At 40.8% G+C, this 10,457-nt stretch overlaps 1 pseudogene; it reads left to right on the top strand.

Annotated features, from left to right (window-relative positions):
- The first annotated feature begins 6,427 nt into the window (after window positions 1–6,427).
- On the top strand, window positions 6,428–8,439 carry LOC149222443 (sucrose synthase 4 pseudogene; annotated as a pseudogene).
- The last annotated feature ends 2,018 nt before the right edge of the window (window positions 8,440–10,457 follow it).

Raw genomic sequence — 10,457 nt, 5'->3', positions numbered from 1 at the left:
AGAGGTTAATTGTTTAATGTTTTTTGTTTTTATTTTTTATTTTTTATTTTTTATTTTATGACGCATAAAAGAAAAAAGGCTCCTTGTAAACCTGACAACATGAATGAAAATTATTGCCTGGATTTTTTAATTATATCTTACATATCAAAAAATTATAGAACATGCATCATGGAACGAGTGAGTATTGTTTTTTTATTTTTAATCACAAAGAACATTAATAGTAACACTGAGGATTTTTATTCCTCTTTTGTACAATTAAAATATGCTTTAAAGACACTTGTATCATGTGTAGTGATATTGTAGTGAAAGTAATGAATAAGAACCATATCAAAATAATGGGGACAAATGAGTGATGAAATTTATGGATTCTGAATCTCTTAACAGAGGAGAGTATACCTAAGATCATCATGCATATCATAGCTATCATGTTTTTCACTACTTTCCTCTCCAGTGGCATAAATATCTGACTATCTTGCACAATGCATAACTGTAAAATCCGCGAGAGGAAATCTATGAACACTGACCAAGTACATAAAAAGAAATAACAGTGATAACTAATAAGCCCCAAAAATGGATAATTATTTGGGCTCATTCAACCTCCTAATTCGACTTAATCCACCATTCTCATTAGTTTATTGCATGTTTTTGATTATATTTATGCTAATAGAGTGAATTGGGTTAGTCATTATGCCAACAAGTCTAATGTGTGCTTTGTGTAGCCTTTTTGGTCAATTTGGAGACAAAATCAAAGGTTTAAATGAGCACTTGGCAGCCACATTCGTGGGAGAACAAGGGAGAGGATTTGTAGGAAGGTGTCCCCTTCATTTATGGGCCCTTACCTCGAATTCTCCACCATCAGCTCAGAGTTCAAGGGCCACCAAATCAATTAACACAAGGGCAGCCAAGTAAGTCAAGTAGGACTGCTGTTAACTGCAAGTTTTGGGCAGCCGAGTCCCTAAAGTTTAGGAGGAATGTTGGGGTCCTCAATTTGTATAAATAAGAGGACTTAGGGCCTCATTTCAGTTAGTCATTTTGTATTCATTTGTTAGTCATTTTGTATTCATTTGGTAGTCATTTTTGTAGTTCGATTTTTAGGCAGTAGATTAGCTTTGCTTTCAGCACATTTTCAAGTTCTCCTTGTGGACAGTTTTTGGAATGTAACATTTCTTTTGATCAATAAATATGAATCGAGCTTTGCACCAGCTCTAAATCTCTCTTAGGAGGCTGTAGCTCTTGGGGTTGGGCCCATCTCAAGTGCCCAGTACCTCCTTTGTTTACTTTCATGTGTCTTTGCTGTATTCTTAGAATAAAGTCTGCTATTTAGATTTAAATCTTGTTTTGTTATTTAGGTTGTTTTTGATGAGTAAAATAACTTTTCATGCTCAGATTTAGTTGATCAGTTGCTAACAGAAAAAGCTTCAAGAAAAGGGCCAACAAACATTTGTGGTTTCACCTCTCCCTCAGTGGGATCAGGAGCTGTGACTAGGATGACTTTGCTGCCCACAAAAACACTGATTTTGCTTTTCCATGCAATCACTAGTGTTTGATCTTCATGTGTAGAAGTTGTTTACAAGTTCAAACTTTCGTTTGCTTAGTTGCATGAGTTAAAATACATGGTTTCATTGCAGGTCACACTTCTGTTCATTCTCTTTACTGACAACTAGCAAATTAGGTCAACGAAACTAGGTCTTTGAATTTACAAGTCTTTGTTGGTTCAGATTGGAAAAAGGACTTGCAGAGCACTTGTACCACTCCTTCATCTGCTTATTCTCCATCAGCACCATCCACTCCACCCTCTACTTAGAATCCTTACCTCCCGTTTGCCACATTTTCTCACATAACCCTAGTTTTTGTACATCATTGTTTAAGCCTTCTTTGAGCCAACTTAGCTATCTACACCTTCTCACCACTCCATCCACCAATCCCTGGGCCACTTCAGACCCCTATCCTACCTCCATATCCATTCATGCATCTTCCCTCACTCACCCATCCTCCAAAATCCAATTTTAAAACATCCTGTAGAAATTTCTGAACATCCTGTAGAAATTCCTGAAACATCCTATAGAACCCCTGCAGACTTCCTGTAGAAGCTCACGAATGAGGTTTCTTGATAGCCAAACTCTGTGAAACTCTCTGGAAGGGTGTTAGAGACCCCTTAGGCCCTCTCTGAACCTTCCCGACCTCTTCCAAGCATTTCCTCTCGCCAATCCACCTCTACACAATCACAAATAGTTAAAAGCACATGCATGATAATTCTAATAACTTATTCAAAAATACAAAAAGATGTTTTCTTCAGATAGTGATAACTTAGACACATGCATTTTACCTTCCTAGAAGTCAATGGCATTCCTTTCAGTAGCTTGCATCCTCTTCCTTGCATCAGTAGGACTAGCTGGTAGAATTAGGGTTTGTGTTTCTTTTTGGCTTTCAGTTTCTTTCCGCAAGTAGATTAGCTTCCTTTGAGTTAGCTTTCATCCATCAGTTAAAAAGATTCTTCTAAGAGCTCATAGAAGTTGGCTTAAGCCCCTAGCGGACTTGTGCCAGCTGACCAAGTGACAGCTGCGGCAAGAGCTAGTACTTGTGCATACAGCACCGTCGCTTCCAAGTTTGTTACGAACTACCGGGTTGATAAAATTAAAGAAGGGAGTTCCAGGAGTTGTAGCATTATTGCTGCAATACTGGAGCCCACCACCTTTTTTGCATCGTTGCCGGGGAAGCGTCAGAGTATTGGTGATTGCCGCTTTTCTTCTATTTTCCACTACAATCTTCTGCTAAGTAGTTTATTTCATTTCCATTATGCAATTTCGTTTATGCAAAAGTAGATTAGCATTTCCCACTTTCATAGATTAGCATTTCAATTCCGCAATTTCATTTCTGCAAGCGTAGATTAGCATTTCAATTCCGCAAGCGTAAACTAGCATTTCATTCCTGCAATTTCATTTGAGCAAAATAGATTAGTCCTTTCCTGCTTTCATTTCAATTCCGCATTTTCATTTTAGCAAGATAGTTAGTTGCAGTTCAATCTATTTCAGTTTTGCAGGTAGAAGTAGAAAAAAACAAAAATCAACCAAAAAGATTTCATTTCATGCCTTGTAGGAGTAGAGATAAGTTAGAAAAATGATTGCACAACACCCCCACTGCTTCACACAGCCAACATTCTCTCTTCTTCGATGGCTGTGATTAAAGAACCCTTAGGTGGACAGCAAGACATATTTGAAGAACCTCAAGGGAAGAAGAAGAAGAAACCATTCCTCTGGAGCAAATGGCTACAAGCAGAAATGTTGGGAGCAACACCTTGTCCAAAGACGAATTTGAAGATCAGATGGAAGATTTCAAGAGTGATATGAGGCAGTTTCTTGCCATGCAATTGGATACCCTGTGGATCCAAAAGAAGCAAGAGGAAGCCAAGAGGGCTTTGGCCATCTTTTGTCCCAGGTGCACTAGAAAGCATCCTAGGGACGAATGTCCAATGCACTCCCTAGAAGTGTGTTTCGTCTGTGAAGAATACCATCCTACAAATCAGTGCCCTTCCTTGCCTGGAATCAAAGCTGCATATCAGAGGGCAAAAGGAGCCACTGAATCACTCTACTATATGAACCAAAGGAGGCCACATGAACCTAGATCTTATCAGCAGGAACTGCAAGGGACATCCGAGACCTATTATGACCCCTATCAAGCCACTTTCATGCCTTCTTGGGGTCCCCCTGCTCATCCTTCCTGGTTCACACCTCCTCCTTGTTCCTTCATAGATCCATATTATGCCCAACCAGCTGCTCATTCGTTTCACTCTTATGCTCAGCCACAGTCTCAGTGGAATGCACCTCATCAGGGGTGGAGGCCCCAATACAACACTCCTCCCGCTTCTTTTCCTCCACCACCTGCTCGTCCACAACCATCGCCTCCTGCTCCACCAAGGCAACCCCAAATGCCTACCCAACCACAACCCCATCCACATCCATCTCAAATATACACCCCCACTTAGCTACCTATACCACCATTTCCAAACCTGTCCATTGGAGTAGCTCAACACAATTGCAATGCTGGGACACAACATGTCCAAATGACTCCTCTTGAGCTCAATGATCTTCACCATAGCTCAGGAAGAGTGTTGCAAAGCAGAGATTATGTTGACAACATTGAAGGACCAAAGGCAAAAGAAGATTCAAAAGAAGAGATCAAAGAACCCTGGGCTGCACTTGATGAAGAGAAGACATCAGAAGCAGAGATCAAGAAAGCTCCCTCATGGTTACCATCAAATCTTCCATGTATTCAAGAGAAAGATCATCAAACAGAGGGAGATGAGAAAGTCATGATAGAAGGTGACATGAAGAATGATCCAGATCAGCAAAAGGACCAAGGATATCAGAGCTATATTGAGATATGGTTTCAGATGGTCACTAAGCTGCAGCGGTACTATCTTCCTCAGTTATGTTTGATCCCTTCAAAGTCAAATCATTTGGTCTCTGAAATCCGGATACCTGTCAAAGCATGCATTTCGAGCCTTCACATCATCTTGTCTCTAATCTTGATGTGCACATGGCTCCATTGGAAGTATTCTTATACTTGAAAATGATTTTGTTTTTCAAGTAGGGTAGGGTAGAAAAAAAGAAAGAAAAAGAAAAAATGAAAATAAGAGAAAAATAAAAATCTAAGGTGAAAACCTCCTCGGAGGCGCCTTAGATTGGCTCATTGATTGAAAACCTCCATGAGGCGGTCAATGGGTTGGGAAAAAAGAGAAAAGAGAATAAGATCTCTTGGTGAAAACCTCCCTTGGAGGCGCCCAGGGCAGGCAATTAGGGTGAAAACCTCCATGAGGCGCCCTAGTTGTTTTTCAAAACAAGGAGAAAAAGAAAAAAAATATAAACCTAATTTGCATTGAATAATTGCAGGTTGCAGCAAGGACGTTTCAGGTCAGGAGGATCACTCAAAACAAGGTCAAAGGTATTTTTGTGCCTTCTACAGGAAGTTCTGTATTTCTACAGGAAACATCCTGTAGAACCTTCAGGTGAGCCAGATTTGATTTTGGAAGGGGATCTAAAGCTTGGAATCTATTGGTTATGCCTGCAAGCATCCATGTTTCCATTCCTCACCCTTTTCCATCATTTTTTCCACCTCATTGTGCTTCTTTTATGAAAACTGTGTTTTCTACAGGAAGTTCTATGTCTTCTACAGGAAGCTTACAAAAAAGCCAAATTGATCTCCGAAGAGGACCCGAAGGCTGGGAATATGTCCATGAGGCCTGCAAGCATCCATGTTTCCATCCCTCACCCTTCTCCATCAATTTTTCCATTTCATTATGCTTCTTTCCTCAAAACTGTGTTTTCTACAGGAAGTTCCTGTAGAAACTACAAGAAGTTAAAAATGGATTGAAAAAAGTAGTTTGGCGAACATGGTAGCTTCCTCAAGGGTTCAGAAGTCCTCCTGCAATTTTCAAACTCCTCCTCCATCATCTCCATGCCTGCATCACAGCCCAAGCTCATTCTTTTTCACCATGCAAAAACTTGCAGAATGCTTTGAAGAAAAAATACATAGAACATAATTTGTTTTTTCCATAACATGAAAACCGTGCATCCATTTGCAAAACCGTTTTATGGGGAATTGTACAAGGGTGATGGTAACATGCCTGAGCAGTTTCAGCCAATTCTAATGCACAGTTTCCAAGAAATCAACTTCCATCTCCTTCAACCATTTTTGCATTTTCTCCATATCCGTGCATCCGTTTCAAAACCTGTTTCCTGGGGAGATGCACATGGGTGATAGTAGCCTACCCAAGCAGTTTCAGCCGATTCCGATGCATGGTTTCCGAGAAATTGATCTCTATAATCTTCAGCCATTTTCCGTTTTTCTCGAAATCTGTGCATCCATTGATCAAAATTTTGCAATGGGAGGTGCATAATGATGATAGGAACATGCTCAACAAGTTTCGGATCGATCCAGTCTATCGTTTGGGAGCAATGGTGGAAATAAGTTTCTGTCCTGTGAAAATGCAAATCAGCAGTTGAGGGTGCAGAGCTGAACATGGAAACGAACTCCTGCAGCTTAGATCCGGCTAGAGGTTACCTGCACAAGCAAAATAACCACACATCAGACAGAGAAGAGCTTATAGCACAAAGGATCTAGGCATGCAGCAGCAGAATATGAGCATACAACAGCAAAAAGCACCTCACGGCAACCATTTGACTTCAGGTACGTGACTAAAACTCATTCCTCTGATTGCATGAATGTAATTCGGAAACAACATGAGAAATGAGATGGTTGGATTAAAGCAATCGGTGGCCAGCTAACTGACCACCCTCATCCAGTTCAACAGCGCTCGGTGGGTGAATAAGACACGTGCGCTCAGCCATCTCAGGAGGAAATTGGGAAACAAGTAATGGTGACTGTTTGACCTTCAACGTGATTGATGGAGTGATCACAGGTAGGAAACATGATGATTCGTGACAGCACTTCCGTCTGCATGGCCAGCACATGTTTTTGCCACCTCACCACAAATCACGCAGCAATTAAAGACGGCTCGGCTGAAACTCACGAACTGCTGTTCATCCGCACTTTCCACATCCTCAACTGAAGTGTGCACAATGGGTTAACTTATCGTCCTCCACTGAGTTTTTCTACCTGTCTTCGAGATTCTGTTGCGTATCAGGCTCGCTCAGAGGCACAGGGGCGCTCTACAGGTGTTTCTACAGGAAGACGTTCTACAGGAAAGTACAGCAAAGCCTTCCAGAGCAGAAAAGCCCGAGTTTTTCTTCATCAAATTTGGAGCCTGAAGAGAGATATGTATCACAAGGGAAGAAGATTTTGCAACCTCATCATTTATTAGATGGACTAACAGAGGTATTGGGAGAGAATGATGAACTTCAAACGCTCAAAGATGGGCTATTTGGAGATGTGTTAAGGTCCACATAGGAGGCCATCATTCTTCCACCATGGATTGTTCTTGGAGTACGGCCAAGGCCTGGTGTGTGGGATTATATCCGTGTCAATGTTGATGAACTTGCTATTGAACAGCTTTCTGTGGCTGAATATTTGGAATTCAAGGAGCACCTTGTGGATGAAAGTGTCAAGGATAAATATGCACTGGAGCTAGACCTTGAGCCCTTCAATGAATCTTTTCCTTGCCCAACACGGCCATCTTCCATTGGTAGTGGAGTTCAATTTCTCAATCGGCATTTGTCCTCAAGATTATTCCATGATAGAGAAAGCATGCAGCCCTTGCTGGATTTGCTTCGAGCACACAGCTACAGAGGCCAGAAGCTGATGCTGAATGAGAGAATACAAAGTTTGTCCAAGCTACGCTCAATCTTGGTAAAGGTAGAGGAACATCTTAAAAAGTTCCCCAAGAATACACCATATACAGAGTTTGAATACAAATTACAAGAAATGGGATTGGAAAAAGGATGGGGAGACAATGCAGAACATGTCTTGGATATGATTCATTTGCTCTTGGAGACTCTGCAGGCCCCTGATCCATCAACTTTAGAAACGTTTCTAGGAAGGATTCCTATGGTCTTTAATGTTGTGATTCTTTCACCTCAGGGTTATTTTGGCCAAGAAAATGTTTTAGGAATGCCAGATACTGGTGGACAGGTTGTGTATATACTTGATCAAGTTCATGCATTGGAGAATGAAATGTTGCTGAGAATAAAACATCAAGGATTGGACATCAAACCTGAAATTATTGTGGTGACTCGGCTGATTCCTGAGGCCTATGGTACAACATGCAATCAACGAATTGAAAGAATTGGTGGAACACAACATTCAAGGATACTCCGGGTACCCTTTAGAACAGAAAAAGGAGTTCTGCAAAAATGGGTTTCTCGATTTGATGTGTGGCCTTACTTGGAAAGATTTTCAGAGGATGTATTAAATGAAGTAACGACAGAGCTAAAAGGTCAACCTGATCTGATCATTGGCAATTACAGTGATGGAAATTTAGTTGCATAGACAAGGAATCACTCAGTGCAACATAGCCCATGCTTTGGAGAAGACCAAATACCCAGATTCAGACATATACTGAAAAAATATGAAGAAAAATACCATTTCTCTTGCCAGTTTACTGCAGATCTAATTGCAATGAATCATGCAGATTTTATTATCACTAGCACATATCAAGAGATTGCTGGAAGCAAGGATACTGTTGGACAGTATGAGAGCCACACTGCTTTCACCCTTCCTGGTCTTTATCGTGTGGTTCATGGAATTGATGTTTTTGATCCCAAATTCAACATTGTTTCTCCTGGAGCAGACATGCAGATTTATTTCCCTTATACAGAGAAGCAGCATCGTCTTACTGCTTTACATGGTTCAATTGAGGAACTCTTGTTCAATCCTGAACAGACAGCTGAACACATGTGTATTTTGAATGACCATAAAAAGCCCATTATCTTTTCTATGGCAAGACTCGATAGAGTGAAAAGCATGACAAGACTAGTTGAATGATGTGCAAAGAACAAAAACTTGAGGGATACTGTCCTCCACGTTCTGGGGAGGAAACCATATACATAATTCCCATTCTGATCAGTGCACAAGCCAAAACAGAGCGTGAGGAAGCAAGATATTGAGGTAGAGAAGAAAACTAAGGGTAAGGAAGCTAAGGGAAAGAAAACCTAGGGCAAGCCATCATAGGAAAAGCCACAGGAGAAGCAAGAGGAAAAGCAAGAAAGAAAAGAAGGAAGAAACAGAGAGGGAAAAAACAAGTTTAATCCATGGAAATCGTTGCAGGTTGCAGGAACACAATGCGGAAAGGGGGCCTCCGAACACAAGCAGAAGGGTCCCTACCAAGTTCCTAGGCATCCTCACATCCATCCCCTCCATGAACACTCATTTTTTTCAGGGTTCAGACACAATCTAGTCATGATTCAACCTTCTACAGGAAGCTACAGGACTTTCTACAGGAAGTTCTGTATTTCTACCAGAAACATCCTGTAGAGCCTTTGGGCAGGCCAGAATTGATTATGGAGAGGGATTTGAAGCTTGAAGTCTGTTGAGGAGGCATGCAACCACTCTTTTCTTCCATCCTCCACTGGTTTCATCTCCTTTCACCACCATTGCCACCATCTGATTGAATATACTTGCACAATCATACCAAAGCTGAGAATTCTCTAGGAAAAGGAGCAGGCAGTGGGAAGAAGCAGAGAGAAAAGCATGATTTCATGACCAAGAAGAGGACATCACTTCAAAAGCTTGGCATGACAGGGAGGCCACCAGGGCCATCAAAGACGAGGAGATAGATTGGTTGCTCAGAGGATGAGCAACACTTTCAGTAGGGGGGTGATGATGAGCCCCAAAAATGGATAATTATTTGGGCTCATTCAACCTCCTAATTCGACTTAATCCACCATTCTCATTAGTTTATTGCATGTTTTTGATTATATTTATGCTAATAGAGTGAATTGGGTTAGTCATTATGCCAACAAGTCTAATGTGTGCTTTGTGTAGCCTTTTTGGTCAATTTGGAGACAAAATCAAAGGTTTAAATGAGCACTTGGCAGCCAAATTCGTGGGAGAACAAGGGAGAGGATTTGTAGGAATGTGTTCCCTTCATTTATGGGCCCTTACCTCGAATTCTCCACCATCATCTTGGAGTTCAAGGGCCACAAAAACAATTAACACAAGGGCAGCCAAGTAAGTCAAGTAGGACTGCTGTTAACTGCAAGTTTTGGGTAGCCGATTCCCTAAAGTTTAGGAGGACTGTTGGGGTCCTCAATTTGTATAAATAAGAGGGCTTAGGGCCTCATTTCAGTTAGTCATTTTGTATTCATTTGTTAGTCATTTTGTATTCATTTGGTAGTCATTTTTGTAGTTCGATTTTTAGGCAGTAGATTAGCTTTGCTTTCAGCACATTTTCAAGTTCTCCTTGTGGACAGTTTTTGGAATGTAACATTTCTTTTGATCAATAAAGACGAATCCAGCTTTGCACCAGCTCTAAATGTCTCTTAGGAGGTTGTAGCTCTTGGGGTTGGGCCCATCTCAAGTGCCCAGTACCTCCTTTGTTTACTTTCATGTGTCTTTGCTGCATTCTTAGAATAAAGTCTACTATTTAGATTTAAATATCGTTTTGTTATTTAGGTTGTTTTTGATGAGTAAAATAACTTTTCATGCTCAGATTTAGTTGATCAGTTGCTAACAGAAAAAGCTTCAAGAAAAGGGCCAACAAACATCTGTGGTTTCACCTCTCCCTCAGTGGGATCAGGAGCTGTGACTAAGATGACTTTGTTGCCCACAAAACACTGATTTTTCTTTGCCATGCAATCACTAGTGTTTGATCTTCATGTGTAGAAGTTGGTTACAAGTTCAGAATTTCGTTTTCTTAGTTGCATGAGTTAAAATACATGGTTTCATTGCAGGTCACACTTCTGTTCATTCTCTTTACTGACAGCTAGCAAATTAGGTCAACGAAACTAGGTCTTTGAATTTACAAGTCTTTGTTGGTTCAGATTGGAAAAAGGACTTGCAGA

This window comes from Pinus tabuliformis, chromosome Q (assembly GCF_031772625.1).
Source record: "Pinus tabuliformis cultivar Carrire ecotype Pingquan chromosome Q, CPIR1, whole genome shotgun sequence".
Lineage (NCBI taxonomy): Eukaryota > Viridiplantae > Streptophyta > Pinopsida > Pinales > Pinaceae > Pinus > Pinus tabuliformis.
This window is presented reverse-complemented; position numbering and strand designations above follow the sequence as displayed.